General features: G+C 48.4%; 1 pseudogene; it reads right to left on the reverse strand.

Annotated features, from left to right (window-relative positions):
- The window catches only part of LOC120679854, a 32,708-nt pseudogene extending 9,578 nt beyond the window's left edge, over positions 1 to 23,130 (reverse strand).
- Between the last annotated feature and the right edge of the window lie 750 nt (positions 23,131 to 23,880).

Genomic DNA, 23,880 nt, shown 5'->3' on the forward strand with positions numbered 1-23,880 from the left:
TGCAGCCGGGGTACCCACTCCTACTGTGCCAAGACTCGCGTAGTTATCCGTAACTACGCCCTAAGGAACTGAGCAGCCAGACCCCTGGGGTCCGACTCCATCTCACCGGACCAACGGTCCCGGACCTGCTTCCCGCTCGGGGACGGGTCCGGTGTCACCACGTGTCCCAGAGGTGGAAATGCCCAGCACCTGTGGCCACGGACCCGGACCCCCGCAGGTGGGTCCGGGACCTCCACGAGCCATCCGGACTCCCGCAGGTGGGTCCGGGACCTCCACTAGCCATCCGGACTCCCGCAGGTGGGTCCGGGACCTCCACGAGCCATCCGGACTCCCGCAGGTGGGTCCGGGACCTCCACGTGCCTATCCGGACCCCCGTGAGCTCTCGGCTCAGCTAGCTAGTTGGGAGGGGTCCGGAGCTGCCACGTGCCACGCAGACGTGGGAGCGGGCGCAAGCCTTCCGCTGGAAGCTCCCTCACCCACCCGCATTAAGTGTGAGTGGTTGAGGCGGGCTCTGCTTCCTCTGGGCACGGGGAAGCTTTTGTCAGTCCACACTGTGGATCCACACTGGGCATGGGCGACGAGTCATGATGACCAGCTACTGACTGGAGCTACAGTGGTCTGAGCCAGTAGTTCGGCGCTTCATCATGACCTCGACGCGCAGCTGCAGAGGCTAGACTCTACTCTGACAGGACAACTCAAGACCATCCCTGGTCAGAAGTGACGCACGGAAGCCGACGACAAGATCTCCGGATCTGAGGCATTGAAGGCCAAAGTGTAGTTTATAATACATCGCCGGGTCCACATGTCGGGGCCCCGCTCAGTGTACGTGCTCCCCTTGGACATATAAAAGGGAGAGCACGCCCGCTCGAATCAAGAAAAGCTAGAGACACACCAGCTCTCGCGAACTCTCTCTCTCTCTCTCTTGAGGGAAGGCAATACAACACACAGTGGATGTAGGGTATTACGCTCCGGCGGCCCGAACCACCCTAATCCGGCGGTGTTCATCGTGTTCTTGGGAGAGATCGAACTAGGACTAGCTAACCCCCCGAGTATACACCCTCTGGGCTAGGGCGGGTGCCTTCCGTGTAACACCCTAATTTAAATTCAGCATTTATTAATAAATTTAATTGGCTTTATTTAATTTTCTAAGGTTTAATGTGTTAGATTTGCATTTAATCTAAATTTTTGTCCCTTAAGTAATTAAAATTTGTTTAGGTTTAAAAATTTATTGTGCATTCATGCTGGTGCATACTTTTAATTGAGTGTGGTTTGAATTCAAATTTTTATTTGAATTCAAACTTTGTTTGAATTAGAAATAGAAAAGAATAAGAATTAGAAAAGGATTGCCCAAACCCCAGCCCAACCCGAAACCAAACTCAACCCAGCCCGGCCCACTCTCTCCCTTCATCCCGTCCGGCCCAGCCACCCCCGCACGGCCCGATCCCGCTCGGCCTGCCCCGCGATCCGCTGCCAGCAAAACACGCCCCGCTTCACCGCGTGCGCGCGCCACCGGTCCAGCCCACTCTCCCTCCGCGCGAACAACTCGGCCCAGCCGCGCGTCGTCCGCCCGACCCACCGGTCCCACCCGCAAGCGCGCCCCCTCGCTCGCTGACGCCGCGGCCCCACCTGGCAGCTCCGTCTTCCCCGCACCCCTCGCGCTCGCACAACGGCCCCGAGATCCCCGGCCACAATCCCGGCGAGCTTCCTTATCCGGCGCGTGGACGCGAGATCTACGGCGCCCCTCCTTTAAACCTCCGTGCCCTCCCTCCTCCTCCTATCCACTCCACGGCCGCCGCAAACCCCAGCCACCGCCGCTCTCCTTGCTCTGCAGCGCAGTAGGCTCTGCGCCGCCGCGGCCGCGCCACCCTGCCGCACCCCGGACCACCTCTAGCCGCGCAAAAGCTCCACGTCAGGCCCAGTAATTTCCCCCGAGCTCGCTGCCCTCGGTCTCCGCCACCATCGCGCCGGATTTTCGCCACGACCTCGTCGTCGGTGAGAAGCTCCGCCCGCTCGATTTCTCGCCACCGGTGGTCCCTGACCTGTCCTGACCCCAGGTTCTCGTTCGCAGCGTGACCCCACTTTGATTCGAGGAGATCCGGAGCCCGAAGCATCGCTGCGTCGACTCCTCCGCGAGCGCCACCCACGCCATCGCCGCCGAGCTCGCCGCCGACCCTTCTGCGCCACGTCTCCTTCCAAATTAGAGCACGGTGAGCACCGCCCGGGCCCCTTGATCCCTTTGCGCTAGATCCCGTAGGCCCTGGCGCGCTCTAGGCGCCCAGGCACCGAGTTCCGGCGAACTCCGTGGCTGCCGAGCCGCCCTCGCCGTCGAGGAACCCCGTCCGAGCCCCGAGCCACCTCCCTGTGGCCTTCAGTGAATCACGCGTGCCGCGGGCATGCTCCACGGCCTTTCCCCGACTCAAACCGACCCCCGGAGTGCCGGATTTGGCCGACTCCGGCGAGCCCAAGCCGCACGCCGCCGCGGAGCTCTGCTCCGGCGACAGCGCCGCTGCCTTCCGCGCCCCAACCGATCCCAGCCGTCAGATCTCGTCTCAACGCCTGAGATTAGATCGGGATCTAGTCTATCCTGAGCCATCGGATCCAGATCCGGCGGTCCAGATCTGAATGTACCCCTTCACCTGGCCTTTTTGTTAAAGACCCCCCCAGCTTTCTTGGATTCAACCCGCACTCCCAATCTGTTCAAAAATATTTCCTTTTTAGTCCAAAATTTGACGCCCAGCCCCCTGAGCTTTCTAAATATAGAACCCGCCGTCCTAGCTTGGTAATTTTGCGAGTTAGACCCTGGAGTTAATGTTTATTTACGTTTTAGTCCTCGGTTTTAGTAGAAAAGCCCCTGGAACCCTGTTTTTATTACAAATAAGCCCCTGAACCTTGTTTTTAGCCTAGAATACGCGTTTTAGCTCCGTTTTTAGCGTTCTTTATGTCCACGCGATCGTTGTAACGCGTAGAATGGTTTTAGCTTAGTTTTTTTCTTGCTGTTTTTATGTATTGATGTACTATTTCTTAGTTCTTGTTAGTGTTTGCTTGTATGCTTATTTTGTGCACTGTTTTGGCCATGTGTTCGTGAGTAGACGTTGACCCATCTGAGGAGCCCCAGTACCAGTACCCGGAGCAGCCGTCTTCGGAGCACTTTGAGCAGCAGCAGGAGCAGTACGAGGAAGGCAAGTGTAACATGAACAACCTATCACTTTTAATTACATTTCCATACTGCATTTTAATACTGTATGCCTATAAGGACATTCCTAGCCACTTTATATCCTTTATATATACCTTTGGGTTGCATTTTGGTTAGTTGTGCTAGGTTGCTGCGCTATAACACGCTCTGGTCCTTTTTAATTAATTTGATTAATGGTTTACTTGAACTTAATTCTGAGAGTGGCCCTCTGTGCTTCGTGCTTGGGTGGCTCATGTCTCGTTAAAATATGGTTTTGTAGAAACATGGTTTAGGGGGCCAGCACGGTGCTTAGTGCTTGGTTGGCCACTCTCCATAAGGACCGGTTCATAGAGCGACAACCTGGGACAACAGCGCTACCACAAGGCTAGAATGAGATAGACTTGGCGTAATAATTAGATCTTTTTGGTTTGGAGTAACTTACCTACGGGGCAGGGGCGGTAAGCTTCTATGGCCCTCGTGCTGAGTGGCCTCGTCTGTGCTTCGTGTCTTGACGCCCACTAGACCTGCTCCATAGTCGCCGATCCACCCTCGCGGTTACTCCCTACCAACGAGTTTCTTTGTAAAGGCCTCGTAGTGAGACGCTAGTCATCTCACCTAAGGAAGTGTGATGAATAACTGGCGTAGCTCACGACTTGTGGGTAAAGATGTGCAACCTCTGCAGAGTGTAAAACTGGTATACTAGCCGTGCTCACGGTTATGAGCGGCCCAGATCCTCCTTTTGATTAGTGGGGTTGTCTCCTTCCGACGAAGGAGGTGCCTCTCGGGGTTACCTTGGTGGTTTCGGTTTGGTTCTCAGTAGTAACATGTTTAATTCTAATTAATTACTATGTAACTGGGTTAATGGTAATTCATCAACTCGTAGTAAATAGCTTTAATAAAATTTTGCCAAGACTTAAAAGCTAATGCAGTCAGTCAGCCAACCTTAGAGCCTCATAATTTGTGTTATACTTGTTGAGTACAAGTTGTGTACTCACTCTTGCCTCTTCTCTACTTTTTCCTCTTGGCTACGCTACTGCTGCTCAGTTCCTGCCGACACGAGGGAGTTCGTCCAGCGCTACCAGGACTACGAGGACTTCTAGGCGTTCGTCTCCCAGTCGACGTCCCTGTGGCGCCCTGCTTCAGCTTCAGAGAGCTTTTATCGTACTTGTACTTCGCTTCCGCTGTATCAGACATTTTTGTCATTAATGTAATAAATATCATTCGTATTCACTTTATTATGTCTTTTTACGTGATATGTGCTATGATATACTGTTCATTCTGTTGTATATACGTGTGACTTGATCCTGGCACGTACATGATTGCTCGGTTTATGTTCTTTTATAAACCGGGTGTGACATTTCGCCACCCGGCTGTGGTTTGCAGCACTATGACATTTGGCGCGCCAGGTAGGGGCACTTTAGCTAGTTTTAGTTCATCTCTTGCTCATCTCCATGGTTCGGATGGTTGAGCACTCCCACCACGACGACATTTGGAGATGACGGAGGGTGTGGCGTCATCCGCACCACACGCCTCTCGCCTTCCTGCGCCAGGGGCAACCGTGCCCGTGGAGCAGCCACCGTCGGCAGCGGCGCGCGTTGCACGTCGGCAAGAGTCAGGGCGCCCGTCAAGGGCCCCCTCACAAGCTGCGAGCGGCGGAGCGACAAATCCCAGCTCGCAGCCTACCTCACTCTTGTGAGGAAGCCCGCTCCGGCGGAAAGCCGATTCCGGTCGCACCAAGCCCGCTCCGGCGGAAAGCGGACTCCGGTCGCACCAAGCCGCTCCGGCGGAAAGCCGACTCTGGTGGCTCTCTCCAGCGGAAAGCCGACTCCGGTCGTACCCCCGTCTCTACATCTCTGTAAGTCCTACCCTTAGAGGCCCAGCAGGGAATAAAACATTTTCCTTTGTAACAATGTAGTACTTCCGTGTGGTCCAGTCCGGTGAGCCTCCCCCGTGGTGGGGTCCGGACCTCTGCGAACCAGGTTCAGGGAAGCGTACTCACCCTCCGGGGAGGTCCGGAGCCGTGTAGCCGCTTAGCCTGGTTCCGTACCCTAAGCCTGCATACTCTACCTCCCTAGGGCGAGTACCGTAGTACCTAAGACTGGGGGCCCGGAGGTCCGGACAGCTCCGGCCTAATAAACCCGTGTTCTGGCTTACATCGCACATCTCATGTACATCTAGTTATAAAGGAAAAGTTTATTCTCAGTTCGACTCTAAGGATGTTACATTCCAATTTCAATCTACGCATTCTGTTTGCGCTAACCCCCACGTGGCTTCTTACTCTTGTGCGGTGATTGTGGTCTGAATTGAGTTGGCTAGTTAGTGACTTAGCTCGAGACCCCTCATGGAAGAGAGGGGTTCGGACCCCTGGGAACCTGCAGGTTCAGGGAAGCGCACTCATTCTCCGGGGAGGTCCGAAGCCGTGTAGCCGCTTAGCCTGGTTCCGTACCCTAAGCCTGCACGCACCACCTCTTGTGAATGAGTGCCGTAGTACCTAGGACTGGGAACCTGGAGGTCCGGACTTTCTCTTAACCTAAAGGCCGGCCCCTTGAGCTCCGTTCACTGAACCTAGCTGTCTATCTCAAAGGATTATAGCCAACAGGATTTGGGACCCGTGGGCACGCTACTAAGCATCTACCTTGAGTCATGTGCAGGTCCAAACGTGATGATGCAGCAGGTGACCCAAAGGATGGATGACGCAGGACAAGACCCTTACGGCGCGCACCGCTGGGCGCCAGAAGCAGCCAAGTTGCTCACAGTAGTGGCCCCACCTGCGGGTTCGTTGCCTCTCCTGAGGCGGGCCCGGGGGCCTCTGTCAGTACCCTGCAGCCGGGGTACCCACTCCTACTGTGCCAAAACTCGCATAGTTATCCGTAACTACGCCCTAAGGAGCTGAGCAGCCGGACCCCTGGGGTCCGACTCCATCTCACCGGACCAACGGTCCCGGACCCGCTTCCCGCTCGGGGACGGGTCCGGTGTCACCACGTGTCCCAGAGGTGGAAATGCTCAGCACCTGTGGCCGCGGGTCCGGGACCACCACGAGCCATCCGTACTCCCGCAGGTGGGTCCGGGACCTCCACGAGCCATCCGGACTCCCGCAGGTGGGTCCGGGACCTCCACGAGCCATCCGGACTCCCGCAGGTGGGTCCGGGACCTCCACGTGCCTATCCGGACCCCCGTGAGCTCTCGGCTCAGCTAGCTGGTCGGGAGGGGTCTGGAGCCGCCACGTGCCACGCAGACGCGGGAGCGGGCGCAAGCCTTCCGCTAGAAGCTCCCTCACCCACCCACATTAAGTGTGAGTGGTTGAGGCGGGCTCTGCTGCCTCTGGGCACGGGGCAGCTTTTGTCAGTCCACACTGTGGATCGCCAGTTACCGAGGCGGCTCGTCAGTTACCAAGGCAAGCATTAAAAACTCAGCGCCGCGCGCATGGGCGACGAGTCATGATGACCAGCTACTGACTGGAGCAACAGTGCATGCCGCTACAGTGGTCTGAGCCAGTAGTTCGGCGCTTCATCATGACCTCGACGCGCGGCTGCAGAGGCTAGACTCTACTCTGACAGGACAACTCAAGACCATCCCTGGTCAGAAGCGATGCACGAAAGCCGACGACAAGATCTCCGGATCTGAGGCATTGAAGGCCAATGTGTAGTTTATAATACATCGCCGGGTCCACATGTCGGGGCCCCGCTCAGTGTACGTGCTCCCCTTGGACATATAAAAGGGAGAGCACGCCCGCTCGAATCAAGAAAAGCTAGAGACACACCAGCTCTCGCGAACTCTCTCTCTCTCTCTCTCTCGGGAAGGCAATACAACACACAGTGGAAGTAGGGTATTACGCTCCAGTGGCCCGAACCACTCTAATCCGGCGGTGTTCATCGTGTTCTTGGGAGAGATCGAACTAGGACTAGCTAACCCCCGAGTATACACCCTCTGGGCTAGGGCGGGTGTCTTCCGCCACCCGGCTGTGGTTTGCAGCACCACGACATCATCTTTTCGACAATGCACTCATCAAGGGGGAGATTGAGAGGTCAGTTGACAAGTACCTTGACCTCATATATTGTGATGAGTGATTGTCGTGATAACTTGGAGGTTTTGGTGTGTTAGCTTGATTTTGACTTGTGTTTGTGTCAGGCTAACCGCTGTGTGTGCGTTTTGTTTATGTTCTTGTGTTTTCTTCTTCAGTGCCCGTGTGGAGCGTTAGGTGTTGACGGGTGGTCAACACGTGGAGTGGACTAACCGTGGTGTAGTCACGACTCTGTGGAGATTACGCCGTGCACTTGGTCTTTAGATTGCAGGTACACGGGCGTCGAGTGTCGACGGTGAGCTGCCGTGGAGGAGCTCAGGCCGGGCGGCAGCTGTGGCGTCCAATCCTGGATCGAGGGCGCAAGCGGCGACGGAAGGCGGGTTTCTTGGTTTGCGCCACAAAACCAAGTAGGCGGACAGCGGTTGAAGACGCCAAGTCGTGGAGGCACGGGCGTCGGTCTCGGGACTGACGAAGGCGACGGGCGTCGACGGCGTCTAGGGCCTCGCTACGGGCGAGGAGGTGACGGGCGTCGGGCGGCGTCTAGGGCCGTCACAAGGCCGAGGCGGGAATCTTCTCGTGCGAGGAGTTTTGGCAGTTTTCTCAAAACCGGCCATCTACCCGGGTTTCACGGACCTTCCAAAACCGTGGACCAGATCTTCATCAAGATGGCGGCATCGTGGAGAAGACTTCGTTCCGAAGAAAGAACCTCAGCCGTCAGATGGGATCATGTACAGGGGGATACTGCAGACCAACCGGTCTGACCGGTCCCTGGCACCGGTCTGACCGGTCTAACCAACCGGTCTGACCGGTCCATGGAACCGGTCTGACTGGTCTCCGCGGGTATAAATACCCCTTCACTTGTATTAGGTTATTGCGGCTTTTGTAACTTGTCCGTGGATTGCTTGTTTCTCTAGGCCGCCGCCCTTGTGTTTCTCTCCCTCCGTTCTTCTCTTTAGAGTAGGATTTGATTATGGATTTGTGAGACTTTGTATTGGATTTGATTGGGAAAGGAGGCCCCATCCTCCTTGTGCCCTCTGAGCTTTTGAATCAATCCAATCCCGTCCCTCTTGTGCTCATTTGTGATGGATTTTCTTTTCGTTCTTGGTGCACATGATCGTGACGGTTCGTAGAGCTCTTTGTAGTGATTCCTGTACCCCTAGCCTCGTCCCAAATCCTCTGGAATCACGAGTTCTCACGAATTGAAGTTTTTGAGTTCTTGAGAAAACCCCAATCCTTCTTGATCTTCCCTTAAATTCTCAAGTTTCTTTGATCTTTTAGGGAAGATCTCTTGGAGATATGTTGGCAGGTTAGTTGCGGAGGTATCCTCCAAGTTTCACTGGATTTGGACTTCGTTTGCTCAAGATTCCTCTTTTGAAGCCTTGTTCACGGGTTTCTCTGGGTGGCACCGGTCAGACCGGACGACAAGACCGGTCAGACCGGTCTAGACCTGTTCAGGCCACGACCGGTCGGACCGGTCCGTTGCACCGGTCAGACCGGTCCAGGCAGTCGAGTTCTGCGATTTGATCGTATTGACTCTTTTGCTTCCGCACAGCTTCCTAGGGCTTTTTCACTAGGAGATAGCTAATCCATAGCTACTCTCTTATATCCTAGGTTCGAGGGCTTGTGGTGATTTTTGGGATATAGGCCGTCGGATTGATTTCGAAAGAAATTTTGATTGGCTCCTATTCACCCCCTCTGGTCACCGGTTTCGGTCCCTCAGGTAGTGCCATCTCCAAGCTGCATAGAGGTAGAGGCGTTAAACATTGCGACAACGATTGGCTCGTGTGTGACAGGTAGCTGCGACCATGGTCGGGAATTATCCATTTTTTGCAGCCATAGCCATCTGATGCGAGGCAAGTGTGCAGCATCCCCCTTTTGCTGAGGCGTTACCATTCCAAAGAAAAGAACGACTTATCTTGTCGATGCATTTAACGACCCAAAGTGAGATGGCAATGGCCAATGAAGTGTGGATGGGGATGGCTGATAGCTTGGCTTTAATCAGCACCGTCCAACCAGCCTTGTTAAGAAGCGAAGCTTTCCAAGCCGGAAGACATTAGCAACTTTGTCCACCAAAGGTTGCAGGTCCGATTTCTTCAATTTATTCGGGGCTAGTGGAATGCCCAAGTAGTTAACAGGGAAAGGGGCAAGCTTGCCAGGGAAAAAATGCAGCAGTGTTGCCGTGTCTTCCAGATCACAGTGTACTGGGGAGATGAGACATTTGTTGCCATTTACTCTGAGTCCAGTGGCTTGTCCAAAAATTTCCAAGATCCCTCGCACCAAGATGATATCCTGCTGTTTTGGTGCCAAAAAGATGACGACATCATCAGCATAGAAAAAGGCCCTCTCTTTAGCTTTGTCGTCCAAAGGAGTGAGAAGAACCCCACTGTCAGCAGCTCTAAGCATGGCGTTAAGTGCCTCCATCACAATGACAAATAAGAGTAGTGAGAGAGGATCGCCTTGGCGCAGCCCCCTAGCGTGACAGATGCGGCGACCAGGCATGCCATTAAGGATTATCTTGGTGCTGGCCGATGAGAGTAGCAAGGAAAGCCAATCAATCCAACGACGGGAGAAACCCATGTGGACGAGAAGTGAGAAAAGAAACGACCAGCTGACCGTGTCGAAAGCTTTCGCAATATCGACCTTGATCAGGGCACAAGGTTTCTTTTTGCGACGTAAGAGTTTTGTGGTGAGCTGCACCGCACGGAAATTTTCATGGATCACACGATCCCGGATGTATGGAGCCAGTCTTGTAGCCAGTACCTTGGTAAACAGTTTGGCAAAACTGTGAATGAGGCTGATTGGCCGATAATCAGTAATCTCCGAGGCATTTCCTTTCTTTTTGAGCAATACGATATAAGCTTGATTGATCAGGTAAAGGCTGTGATCATCAAGTGCCCAGAGTGCATGAAAGGCATGCATGATGTCTGGCTTGATAATGCTCCACGCAGTCCGGTAGAAAAAGGCCGGTGAAGCCGTCAGGCCCCGGTGCACGATCGATCGGGAGGTCTTGAATGGTTTGCCACACCTCCTCCTCAGAGAAGCAGAAGTCAAGTGAAGATGTGTCAATAGTGGGTAGTCCCAGAAAATTAAAATCCAGATTGGCCTCACGAGTGCATTCAGAACCAAGCATGCTGTCAAAGTGCTGAAAGAAGGCATCAGCTTTCTCATCTTCATGAACCAGCCTCAAGTCGCCAACCTGAACAGATGCTATGTGGTTCTTACGGCTTCGGTGGCAAGCTTGCAAGTGAAAGAATTTTGTATTTGCATCCCCTTCCGCCAAATAAGTGATACGTGAACGTTGCCGAATCAAGGTACGTTGCAGGGAGGCTAAACCCAAGCAATGGAGTTTTGCTTTGTGACGCAAAGCCAGCTCATGCGGCGCAAGAATACGCATCTCCTGAGCACAATCAAATCTTAGAACAATTTCCTTGGCAATAGCAAGCTGAAGTCGCACACTGCCGACATGCTTATCGCTCCAGCTTTTTAGAGCTTTAGCAGTGGCACGCAGCTTGATATCAAGTATCGTGAATGCATCAATATCATTTCTCGGCAGAGGCGCGTTCCAGGCTTGAGCGACCGTATCAAGATAGCCGTCGAATTTCGGCCAGATGTTTTCAAATCTGAAGCGCTTGAAGTGAGGGATAGCACAGTCAGTACGGAGTAGCATAGGAGCGTGATCTGAGCATTCAGTAGAGAGCGCCGTGAGGTTATGGTCAGGGAAAGCAGTGAGCCAATCATCCGTGACGAGAATGCGATCCAGGCGCTCAAGCGTTGGGGTGCCTCGCTCGTTCGACCAAGTGAAATGACGACCATTGAGGTGAAGGTCTTGAAGCTCAAGCTCGTCAATGAGATGACAGAAACGTCCCATCATCCAACGGTGAAGGCGACCATTGCTCTTATCAGTAGCCTTATGAATAATGTTGAAATCCCCACAAATCATCCACATCCCAGAGCAGGACTGACGCAGGGCTCTGAGTTTCTCTAGGAACTGGATTTTGTTCTGATCACCTTGGGGCCCGTAGACAACAGTTAGCCACCATGACTCCCCGGATGCCTTGAGAGTGATATGAGCAGAGATGGAGTGTGCACGAAAAATGGGAGTACTAGCCGACCAAATATCTCGATTCCAGGCAAGAAGAATACCTCCGCAAGTATGCACCGCTGGAAGTGAGAAAAAGTCAAAATTCATCCCCACCAGATCACGAACGATAGCATCAGTGCATGTATCGAGTTTGGTTTCTTGAAAACACACTAGCGACGCATGTTGATCTGCAGCAAGATCTCTGACAACATTGCGGCGTGCTCTAGCATTGAGCCCACATACATTCCAAATAAGTAAATTTTCAGTAGTCATGGATACACAGATAAGCGACCAAGAGACACTGGGGTACTCAAGCAACCGACACTGAGCTCGACAGGCTGTTTGTTGTTGAAAACAAAAGGTGAAAGTTGAACAGCAGCACACAAGCAGACGTCAAAGTAAACATACCATTGTTCCACCCAGCTACAGTCAGGATCAATGCACTCTGCTCCAGCAGAAGTAGGTGAGGAATACTTTATAACCTACAGAAGGATGATATGTTAATTGCACAGTATATGCTATAAGAACATAAAAATTTGTTGCCCAAATTGTATGCTTCCATAAAAGTCATGACAACGTGTGCATAGATGCTTTGAAATGCTTCAATTGACCTCTGAATCAATTAGTTGATTTTTTTTTACCAAAACCACTCACAAAATATTGCATTATTTCTAGCTTCCATTGACATATCAATTTAAAGCTAACATTCAAGTTTGTGAATTGAAGACTCCCAAGTCCCACTGTTTAAAGCAACATCTACTTTATTGTTATAGAGTGGTTAACCATCCTCACACGGTTTTGTGATGGTTCTGAGCTGTGACATACTCCCTCCATCCCACAAAGATTATTCGTTTAGCCTTCAAATTTTATCTCACAAAGACTGTTCGTTTAGATTGTAGTAAAATCCATCTAATTAAAGCAAATATCAAATACCAAGAAAGAATTGCATTGGGAAGGGTATGGAGCTAATCAAATGTTTAAGTAGATGTTACTTTTCTGATTACAATGCATTTGCATTTATTGAGGATTTAGGGAACCAAATAAACAACACGGTCTTCAATCACAACTGCTATAATTAATTAGGGGTAACATGGTCATTTTCCAGTACTAGTAATATATCTGAAATTTTCTAAACGAACAGTCTTTGCAGGACGAGGGAGTATCAAGACCCAATTACTCACTTTAAATCTAGTCTTCCTATGATGCCTCGTGCTAATTATCCTATGGGAAAACTGACCTTCAAAAGTGCCCGATCAGCATTGTTAACATAGCCATTCCACATATCCAAATTTTCATCACCTGTAGGAGTTCTGCCAGAGTAATAGCAGATGGTGTTGCATGAGAAAACATTGTGCTGCGCATATATTTAATAGCTTAGAAGAAAGCTAGTTAATTCAATCAATTCCAAATAAAGGGGTCAGTGCGACCAGTTTTTCTTGAGTGAGAATGTTGTTGGTCTCGCTTTCAAATCATATATATCAGTAATACTTGGTAAATTAAACCGTTCTTCCCAGTCTTCCTGAAATTTCTGCTTCCAAGATGGATTGTTAAAATCCAATTCCACTTCCGAGGAAGTAGCTTTAACACAAAGTGGGAAAGGATTTTTTATCTTCTTGCTTTTGCATTGTTTGATATTTGAGTGAGAAGAACCATGTAAAATCTGATCCCTTGTTGACAGCTGCCACTGATGCTGTTTTGTGCTACAAAAACTGCCACTTGTTTTGACAGCAGCAGCCATCACAAATAGATGCACCAATGAGTTGGAAGTGGCAATCCTCTATTAACCTGCATAAAAAATTTGGGTAAGTTTGGTACCTATCAAATTTCATTCAGAGAATGAAAAAAAAGAGAATTAACTGAGAAAATGTTTCCGTCTAATAGGAGAAAGCAACACTAGATCCACATTTGCTACACAACAAATCATAGGTAAGTGGGATACAGGACACAGCATAATCAGATATAGCAGAACTAAATTACAGTTACAGCAACACAATGTGAAATGAGAAGATAAAGCCACTAACTCCACAGAGTTGACTCTTCTAAAGGCTCAATGCCAAATAGCGAGCACTGAATGCCAATCAAGCAGGCAGCACAGCGTCTGCAAGTTTGGCGATGTGGACGTCTCCGTCATTACGAATCAGGCAACCAGAACAATGATTACCGCGGCCAATTAGTGCACTACTGGTCACAGCGACCAATTGTCACAGCGACCAATTAACAAGCTGAACAAGCAAAACTTCAACATCACTAGACTAGAAGCCATTTGTAACGAACATGGCCCCATGTTAGGCTATTTCGATTAATTTTGGTGATCGAGTGACAACGCAATTAATGGGACTAACGTGTTTGTCAAGTGTATCTCATCAGGTCCCAAGAATGAAGTAAAAAGCCCTAGCAAAGCAAAACACGAAGAAAGAACTCAAAGAAACGCTGAATTGGACGAGTTCTGCAAAATCAGTAGGGTCGGATAATCCGACGACCATAGGGTCGGACTATCCGAGCAAAGCAGCCGGATTATCCGACGCATAGAGTTAAGAGGCATCGGATCAACTCTGACAGGGTCCAAGGTTCAGTTGAAGAAAATCAAGTAGGTTCGGATTATCCGATCTGGTCAAAAGAGCACGTCGGATGAATTGTCGGATAGTGTACCAGAGAGCATATTTTCAGCTGGGTTTTTCTCTCTGTGGGGCCGGATGATCCGACAGGTCTATATCAGAGCGTCGGACTAATGATACGGGTGATTGATCAGTGAACGTTGAATGGAATTCAAATTCACAGTTACATCGGATGATCCGACGCAAGGATTTGAAGAACGTCGGATAAACACGTTGGATTGATTACGTCAGCAGGGCAATGGTCACTGGGGGAACCAGAGTGGGGTCGGATTATCCGACGCTACCAGGTCGGATTATCCGACGCTATGCACAGAAAAAGGTTAACGGCTCTACAACGGCTAGTTCACTTGGAGGGCTATATATATGGGTTCCCCCGGTCATTTGACGCTTGCTGGAGTTCAGTGAAGACCTATACACATTGAAGAACATCTCCCAGCCAACCCAAGAGCAAAGTGATCAAATCCTTTAGGTTTAGCACATCCTTGTATGTGAGAGTGCTAGAATAGCCCATGAGTGAGTGTAGTAGCAAGGTGTTGTACCTTGTGGCTGGTTCTTGAGTGAGCCAACAAGAAGATCTCGGTGAGCCGGCCATCCTTGGAGTCTTGGTGACTCGCCGGCACATCAACGACCTTCCGGTTTGGTGTGGAGCGGCGTCGACAAGCTTGAGAAGGGGTCCACCGTGACATGCTTCAAGTGCCATCAAGTCCAACAAGTGCTCCCAACAAAAGAAGAAGCTTCCGGATGAGAAGAACAAGAAGAAGATCTCAATCAAGAGTTGTCTCATCTACACCAAGCCCAACCGAAAGAATAAGAGCAAAAGCACCACCTATATGATCAAGAAGAAGGACAATGGCAAAGTAGTTGCTCACAAGATTGGGAAGAAGGATTGGAGTTGGAACCGCTCCATTTGGGTGCCCAAGGAAGTCATCACCAACTTGAAGGGGCCTCAAATGGTGTGGGTTCGAAAGAATACTTGAAGCCCAAGGATCGGCTTCGGAGAATTTGGAGGCTTAGCTTACAAGATGATGAGAAAATTCAAGTCAAACAAGCTAAGCTCACAACTTGGACTTTTGGTGCCCAAGTCCCCCATAAGGTAATGGGAGCTAAATTTCAATTCATGCATCATATAGCTCTATTATTTTTGCTAGGATATTTGCATGTCTTGCATTTCCTAGTGCTACTTATGGTGGGTTGCTTATGTCTTGCTCTAACCCATGAGCAACCTACATGGTTTGAAAAATATGTAGAAAGCTACACAAGATCACCTCTTCATGGTACATGGACTTCATGAGGTATGTATTTCATTTTTTACCATCAACACAAGCTATAGGGTAAACTTTTCATTGTTGTCATAAACAATGTGCATACATTTACTTGGTGATTCAAACACTAAATGCACATATTTAGGGAGAGTTCATCCTATGGTTTGTGATTTTGGAGACTAACATGTTTGCAAGTTTATCTTTTGTAGTCTCTTTCCGGAGTTAACACTCTAAGAGAACATTGTTCACGCTCAATGTGAATTAACAACTCTATAAGAGTGATTAGATAAAGTAGTGTGCTTTCATGCATATTGAGTCATGCTCTATTGAACTTAAATTTCCATATCTAAATTTATAGGCTATGTGCTCATACATTTGCTCGCCTTGGTGTACCAAATGTATCTTTCTCATCTTCTGTCAAGTGGTACAACCAAAGTAACTAAGTTAACCCCCGGAGGTATGCAAGGTTCTAACTCTTTCAATTGAATTCTTTATCATTTCTTTGATTATTTAGAGCTACCTCCGTGCTTGATATGATGTAAACTTTCTTGGTCTAAATACTTAGTTGTGCACTTGATTTCCACATTATCATTTTGTGCACACACTTGTGGAAAGTTTAGCTCATGTCTTTCAAGTTTCATGTTTTGTGATCCACCTTGGTAATCATTCTACCTTGGTAATCATTCAAGTGGTATCTTCATCGATATCATACACTTGGATCATGACTCATGGAACTAACTCCCTAGGCTACTAATTTTTCCTTTTGAGCTATATTGTTTTGTCAAGCCTTTTTAGGTGATTTGATTCCAAAGGGAGAGAAGTATGGATCAAAGCAAGTATCTCCCAAAGGAGGAGGAATGTCTTCCAAAGAGGGAGAAATGCCAAGTGGATCAAATCGGCATTTGAGGTAGAAGTACGGGGAGAAGTGTGGACAAATTGCAAGTATGGGGAGAAGTAAAGGGGGAAATCATGGATTTAGGGGGAGTCCAAGTCTACATTGGATGTTGATAAGCATCCAAACAAGTGTAAGTGGTTCAATTTGTCAATTTATGCAAATTTATGCTTGCTTTGATTGTGTTGTCATCAATCACCAAAAAGGGGGAGATTGTAACGAACATGACCCCATGTTAGGCCATTTCGAGTGATTTTGGTGATCGAGTGACAATGCAATCAATGGGACTAATGTGTTTGTCAAGTGTATCTCATCAGGTCCCAAGAATGAAGTAAAAAGCCCTAGCAAAGCAAAACACGAAGAAAGAACTCAAAGAAACGCTGAATTGGACAAGTTCTACAAAATCAGTAGGGTCAGATAATCCGACGACCATAGGGTCGGACTATCCGAGCAAAGCAGACGGATTATCCGACGCATAGAGTTAAGAGGCATCGGATCAACTCTGACAGGGTTCAAAGTTCAGTTGAAGAAAATCAAGTAGGTTCGGATTATCCGATCTGGTCAAAAGAGCACGTCGGATGAATTGTCGGATAGTGTACCAGAGAGCATATTTTCAGCTGGGTTTTTCTCTCTGTGGGGACGGATGATCCGACAGGTCTATATCAGAGCGTCGGACTAATGTTACGGGTGATTGATCAGTGAACGTTGAATGGAATTCAAATTCACAGTTACACCGGATGATCCGACGCAAGGGTTTGAAGAACATCGGATAAACACGTTGGATTGATTATGTCAGCAGGGCAATGGTCACTGGGGGAACCAGAGTGGGGTCGGATTATCCGACGCTACCAGGTCGGATTATCCGACGCTATGCGCAGAAAAAGGTTAACGACTCTACAGAAAAAGGTTAACGGCTCTACAACGGCTAGTTCACTTGGAGGGCTATATATATGGGTTCCCCCGGTCATTTGACGCTTGCTGGAGTTCAGTGAAGACCTATACACATTGAAGAACATCTCCCAGCCAACCCAAGAGCAAAGTGATCAAATCCTTTAGGTTTAGCACATCCTTGTAAGTGAGAGTGCTAGGATAGCCCATGAGTGAGTGTAGTAGCAAGGTGTTGTACCTTGTGGCTGGTTCTTGAGTGAGCCAACAAGAAGATCTCGGTGAGCCGGCCATCCTTGGAGTCTTGGTGACTCGCCGGCACATCAACGACCTTCCAGTTTGGTGTGGAGCGGCGTCGACAAGCTTTGTGCGGGGGACGTGGCGACTCACTTCCTTGGTGGAGAAGCTCCTTAGTGGAACCCGGGATCAAGGTGACCGTGGGCTTGGTGTCCTCGGAAGAGACTTGGTTGCCGAGAAGCAATACTTTTTGTGAGTGCTTCAACAACGTGGATGTAGGTGTGCCTTTGTGACTAACCGAACCACGGGTTAAATCCTTGTGTCACAAGAGTTTGCATTCACTCATCCCTCTTTAAGCTTCCACATTTCATATTGCAATCTTTGTGTGCCTTTATTTTCATAGAGTAGAATCTTGATAGGAAAGGCTATATGTTGCATAACTCTTTTGGGATGAGGGTCTTCACACTAGATAAATCTTAGTGAACATCTAGATAGCTTGCTTTAGTTTAAATATTATGCAAATTAGTTGAAGCTTGAGATTAAGGTTTTTAGTTTGCCTAATTCACCCCCTCCCCCTCTTAGGCTACGAGCACCCAATTTCTTTCAATTGGTATCAGAGCCGGGACTCACACCTCTCACAAAGGAAGCCAATTCCATTGGCAATTTGTGTTACCGGCTCATAGGATCGGTATTAGACTTCACCGCCTAGTGAGTTAGCTCATCGGGAAAGGGATGGATTCTTTAGGACCTCCTCCACGGTTCGATGGCACGGGCTTCCAATGATGGAAGATTTTAATGGAATCCCATCTCCAAGCTAAGGGCCTAAACGTTTGGAGAGTAACTAGTGAAGGTATGAAAAGCAAAGGTCAACAAGAGAAACAATTTGATGCTATTGCAAAAATGTGTAATCTTAAGTTCTCTTGATGATAAAATATTCAATCGTGTGTTTGCTTGTGAAAATGATAAAGAGCTATGGAAAACTATCAAAGAGAATTATGAGGGCACAAAAGATGTTGCAAATGGAAAATATCATGTTCTCATTGATAAACTTAATAGCTTCAAACAACTTGATGATGAGAATGCCGAATCTATGTACTCACGGTTGAATGTTCTTGTGAATGGGATTAACTCTTTAGAGGTGAAGAAGATTGATGATTTGGAGCTCATTCGCAAGATATTCACTCTCTCCGAAGGCCGGAATATGATTTGGTGACAACTATTCTCTATGAGAAAGAGCTCTCAACAATGACACTAAATGAAGTCCTCAACAAGGTGACCGCCCATGAGCTTCGCAACGACATCAAGCCAAGAGTCCCACCTTCTTCTCCAACACATAGTGCTCTCACAAGCAAGCAAGAAAGGTTGTTGAAGAAGATGACAATCAAGGGAAGCTCAAGTGAAGAGGAAGAAAGCCAATATTCCTCAAGTAATGAAGATGAAGTCATGTCCCCCAAACGCTACAAGCAAGTGAAAATCATGAACAAGAGCATGAAGAAAATCAATTTGATGGGGTACATGGTCTCTCTCAAGGATGGGCCTCACCATCAACTCATGAAGGTTGAGAGGAGATTCAAGAAGAAGAAGAAGAAGAAGAAGAAGGAGAAGAAGAAGCCCAAGGAAGAAGCACTCGTCGTTCTTGGCAAATGGACAAGTGGTGGTGAAAAATCAAGCACAAACTCAAGTGATGAGTCAAACAAGACATTCACCACTCGCTTCAACATTGGCGTGGCTTCATCATCCAACATATGCCTTATGGCTAAAGGTATGGAAAGCGATGTAAGTGATGATGACTCTGAATCTCCTTCCTATGAAGAGCTTCTTGATTTAGTACATGAGCACCAAAGAGCAATTAAAAAATAATCTAAAAATGTGATGCTCTTAAAGATCTTAATGCTATCCTTGCTACAAATTATGATAATTTATTGTGCAAATTCCAAATGCTTAGCAAGGAACATGAAGAGCTCAAATTAAAAATTGAGAGCATCACTAAAGAATCTAATGACTCTTTGGAAACTAAGCAATCTACCCCTAGTACAAACCCAACTTCTAAGATAGATGCTTCAACTTCTTGCATTGATTTAATTGATGAATCTTGCTCTAACCCTTGCAATGAGAAATGCTATGAGAATATTATTGTAGAATCGTGTGATGATTTCATTGCTAAGAAGAATGATGAGCTCAAGCAAGAAGTGGAAAGGCTCATGAAGGACTTGGCAAAATTGAAGGGCAAGAGTATTGTCCAACTTTCTCAAGATAACCGTGAAGATATGGCGAAGAAGCTTGAGAAGGGGTCCACCGTGACATGCTTCAAGTGCCATCAAGTCCAACAAGTGCTCCCAACAAAAGAAGAAGCTTTCGGATGAGAAGAACAAGAAGAAGATCTCAATCAAGAGTTGTCTCATCTACACCAAGCCCAACCGAAAGAATAAGAGCAAAAGCACCACCTATATGATCAAGAAGAAGGACAATGGCAAAGTAGTTGCTCACAAGATTGGGAAGAAGGATTGGAGTTGGAACCGCTCCATTTGGGTGCCCAAGGAAGTCATCACCAACTTGAAGGGGCCTCAAATGGTGTGGGTTCGAAAGAATACTTGAAGCCCAAGGATCGGCTTCGGAGAATTTGGAGGCTTAGCTTACAAGATGATGAGAAAATTCAAGTCAAACAAGCTAAGCTCACAACTTGGACTTTTGGTGCCCAAGTCCCCCATAAGGTAATGGGAGCTAAATTTCAATTCATGCATCATATAGCTCTATTATTTTTGCTAGGATATTTGCATGTCTTGCATTTCCTAGTGCTACTTATGGTGGGTTGCTTATGTCTTGCTCTAACCCATGAGCAACCTACATGGTTTGAAAAATATGTAGAAAGCTACACAAGATCACCTCTTCATGGTACATGGACTTCATGAGGTATGTATTTCATTTTTTACCATCAACACAAGCTATAGGGTAAACTTTCCATTGTTGTCATAAACAATGTGCATACATTTACTTGGTGATTCAAACACTAAATGCACATATTTAGGGAGAGTTCATCCTATGGTTTGTGATTTTGGAGACTAACATGTTTGCAAGTTTATCTTTTGTAGTCTCTTTCCGGAGTTAACACTCTAAGAGAACATTGTTCACGCTCAATGTGAATTAACAACTCTATAAGAGTGATTAGATAAAGTAGTGTGCTTTCATGCATATTGAGTCATGCTCTATTGAACTTAAATTTCCATATCTAAATTTATAGGCTATGTGCTCATACATTTGCTCGCCTTGGTGTACCAAATGTATCTTTCTCATCTTCTGTCAAGTGGTACAACCAAAGTAACTAAGTTAACCCCCGGAGGTATGCAAGGTTCTAACTCTTTCAATTGAATTCTTTATCATTTCTTTGATTATTTAGAGCTACCTCCGTGCTTGATATGATGTAAACTTTCTTGGTCTAAATACTTAGTTGTGCACTTGATTTCCACATTATCATTTTGTGCACACACTTGTGGAAAGTTTAGCTCATGTCTTTCAAGTTTCATGTTTTGTGATCCACCTTGGTAATCATTCTACCTTGGTAATCATTCAAGTGGTATCTTCATCGATATCATACACTTGGATCATGACTCATGGAACTAACTCCCTAGGCTACTAATTTTTCCTTTTGAGCTATATTGTTTTGTCAAGCCTTTTTAGGTGATTTGATTCCAAAGGGAGAGAAGTATGGATCAAAGCAAGTATCTCCCAAAGGAGGAGGAATGTCTTCCAAAGAGGGAGAAATGCCAAGTGGATCAAATCGGCATTTGAGGTAGAAGTACGGGGAGAAGTGTGGACAAATTGCAAGTATGGGGAGAAGTAAAGGGGGAAATCATGGATTTAGGGGGAGTCCAAGTCTACATTGGATGTTGATAAGCATCCAAACAAGTGTAAGTGGTTCAATTTGTCAATTTATGCAAATTTATGCTTGCTTTGATTGTGTTGTCATCAATCACCAAAAAGGGGGAGATTGTAACGAACATGACCCCATGTTAGGCCATTTCGAGTGATTTTGGTGATCGAGTGACAATGCAATCAATGGGACTAATGTGTTTGTCAAGTGTATCTCATCAGGTCCCAAGAATGAAGTAAAAAGCCCTAGCAAAGCAAAACACGAAGAAAGAACTCAAAGAAACGCTGAATTGGACAAGTTCTACAAAATCAGTAGGGTCAGATAATCCGACGACCATAGGGTCGGACTATCCGAGCAAAGCAGACGGATTATCCGACGCATAGAGTTAAGAGGCATCGGATCAACTCTGACAGGGTTCAAAGTTCAGTTGAAGAAAATCAAGTAGGTTCGGATTATCCGATCTGGTCAAAAGAGCACGTCGGATGAATTGTCGGATAGTGTACCAGAGAGCATATTTTCAGCTGGGTTTTTCTCTCTGTGGGGACGGATGATCCGACAGGTCTATATCAGAGCGTCGGACTAATGTTACGGGTGATTGATCAGTGAACGTTGAATGGAATTCAAATTCACAGTTACACCGGATGATCCGACGCAAGGGTTTGAAGAACATCGGATAAACACGTTGGATTGATTATGTCAGCAGGGCAATGGTCACTGGGGGAACCAGAGTGGGGTCGGATTATCCGACGCTACCAGGTCGGATTATCCGACGCTATGCGCAGAAAAAGGTTAACGACTCTACAGAAAAAGGTTAACGGCTCTACAACGGCTAGTTCACTTGGAGGGCTATATATATGGGTTCCCCCGGTCATTTGACGCTTGCTGGAGTTCAGTGAAGACCTATACACATTGAAGAACATCTCCCAGCCAACCCAAGAGCAAAGTGATCAAATCCTTTAGGTTTAGCACATCCTTGTAAGTGAGAGTGCTAGGATAGCCCATGAGTGAGTGTAGTAGCAAGGTGTTGTACCTTGTGGCTGGTTCTTGAGTGAGCCAACAAGAAGATCTCGGTGAGCCGGCCATCCTTGGAGTCTTGGTGACTCGCCGGCACATCAACGACCTTCCAGTTTGGTGTGGAGCGGCGTCGACAAGCTTTGTGCGGGGGACGTGGCGACTCACTTCCTTGGTGGAGAAGCTCCTTAGTGGAACCCGGGATCAAGGTGACCGTGGGCTTGGTGTCCTCGGAAGAGACTTGGTTGCCGAGAAGCAATACTTTTTTGTGAGTGCTTCAACAACGTGGATGTAGGTGTGCCTTTGTGGCTAACCGAACTACGGGTTAAATCCTCGTGTCACAAGAGTTTGCATTCTCTCATCCCTCTTTAAGCTTCCGCTTTTCATATTGCAATTTTTGTGTGCCTTTACTTTCATAGAGTATAATCTTAATAGGAAAGGGTATAGGTTGCATAACTCTTTTTGGATGAGGGTTTTCACACTAGATAAACCTTAGGGCACATATAGATAGCTTGCTTTAATTTAAATATTGTGTAAATTAGTTGGGCTAATTCACTCCGTCCCCCTCTTAGGCTACGAGCACCCGATTTCTTTCACCATTGCGCTAGTCGTCGTGGTGCCAAAAATAAGTAGGAACTAAAAACCCTGACCATTCCGGCTCCCAAACCTTGGGAGCAGATTCAGCTCCCAAGTCCCAATCGCGGCCGGGGACAACCCAGGCTACAGCCCAGCACCCAGCAGCATCGACGCGCGACACCGTAGCTAGCAACCGATCAAGCCAACCAGAAAGCGCGCGCCGCCGCCGGCGAATCTAAGTGGAGATGGATCCTACCGCCAGGCGCGGGCGAGGCCAGCCCCGGGCGGCGGTTGGACCCGGAGCGAATCCGGAAGGAAATGCCGCGGCGGGGGGAAGGACCGGAAGCGACGAGGGGCGGAGATGAGCGCGCACCTACCTCTCTGCGGCTCTGTGTCTCGTCTGGTTGCAGCGTGCTCCGGGCGAATGGCGAGAAGGGGGCGGAGAAGAGCAGCTAGGGCTTTATGCCACCTCCCCTTTTTGGCGAGCCTTTTCGCCCCCGCTCCGTTTGGTCTTGATGGTAGCTGCTTGCTTGCCTCCGCGTCGTCGTCGGCTTTGGGGCACCCCGGAGAAACCGAACGGGGATGGGCCGGTGCCCGGCGCTGCCCGCGCTGCGGCTCCAGTGCTCTGCTGCCTCACGGGGTCACTGGCTGGCGGGGTACATCCGCGCTCGAGATGCCATGCCGATGCCGTTATTCTGGTTGACCGGCATGGCGGGATCGAACGCCGTTGGATGGCTGCCTGGGCCGCTCACCTGCTGCCAGTGGGGCACGTGGAGGCTGTTGAATGGATCCGCCATCGCCGGCTTCGCCGTCCTGATCCGTCATCCACGGCGTTCTACTCAACTCGATCATACAGTAGAATCGTAGGCTGCTTCTAGGATCTGTCACCCAACAACTGTTGAGGCACTGCGGTTTTGCAATTGGCAATGCATGGGATCGATGGCAAAAGCCAAAGGTAGCAAGACTCTTTTTCTCCCTAATCGTAACGGCATCAGTGATCACCACATAACGTGCGAGCACTGATGACAAATTAATGATAAACTATGTCGACGAAGTTTCGAGGCTTGTCTTCAACGAGCCTGAGCTAGTGATACACCACGGTACTTTTTTTAGTGGCTTGAATGTTTTTTTTTTGAACGAAAGGCACGAGACAGTGCCTATTTCATTGAAAGAGATGAGTTTTTACAAGCCGGCTAGCCGGACAGAAGAAACAAAGAGCGAAGAGCTATTCTCACGCTAAGAGGGCTGCCAAGCCCTTGG

The sequence above is a fragment of the Panicum virgatum genome, chromosome 6N (genome assembly GCF_016808335.1).
Source record: "Panicum virgatum strain AP13 chromosome 6N, P.virgatum_v5, whole genome shotgun sequence".
NCBI classification, from domain to species: Eukaryota; Viridiplantae; Streptophyta; class Magnoliopsida; order Poales; family Poaceae; genus Panicum; species Panicum virgatum.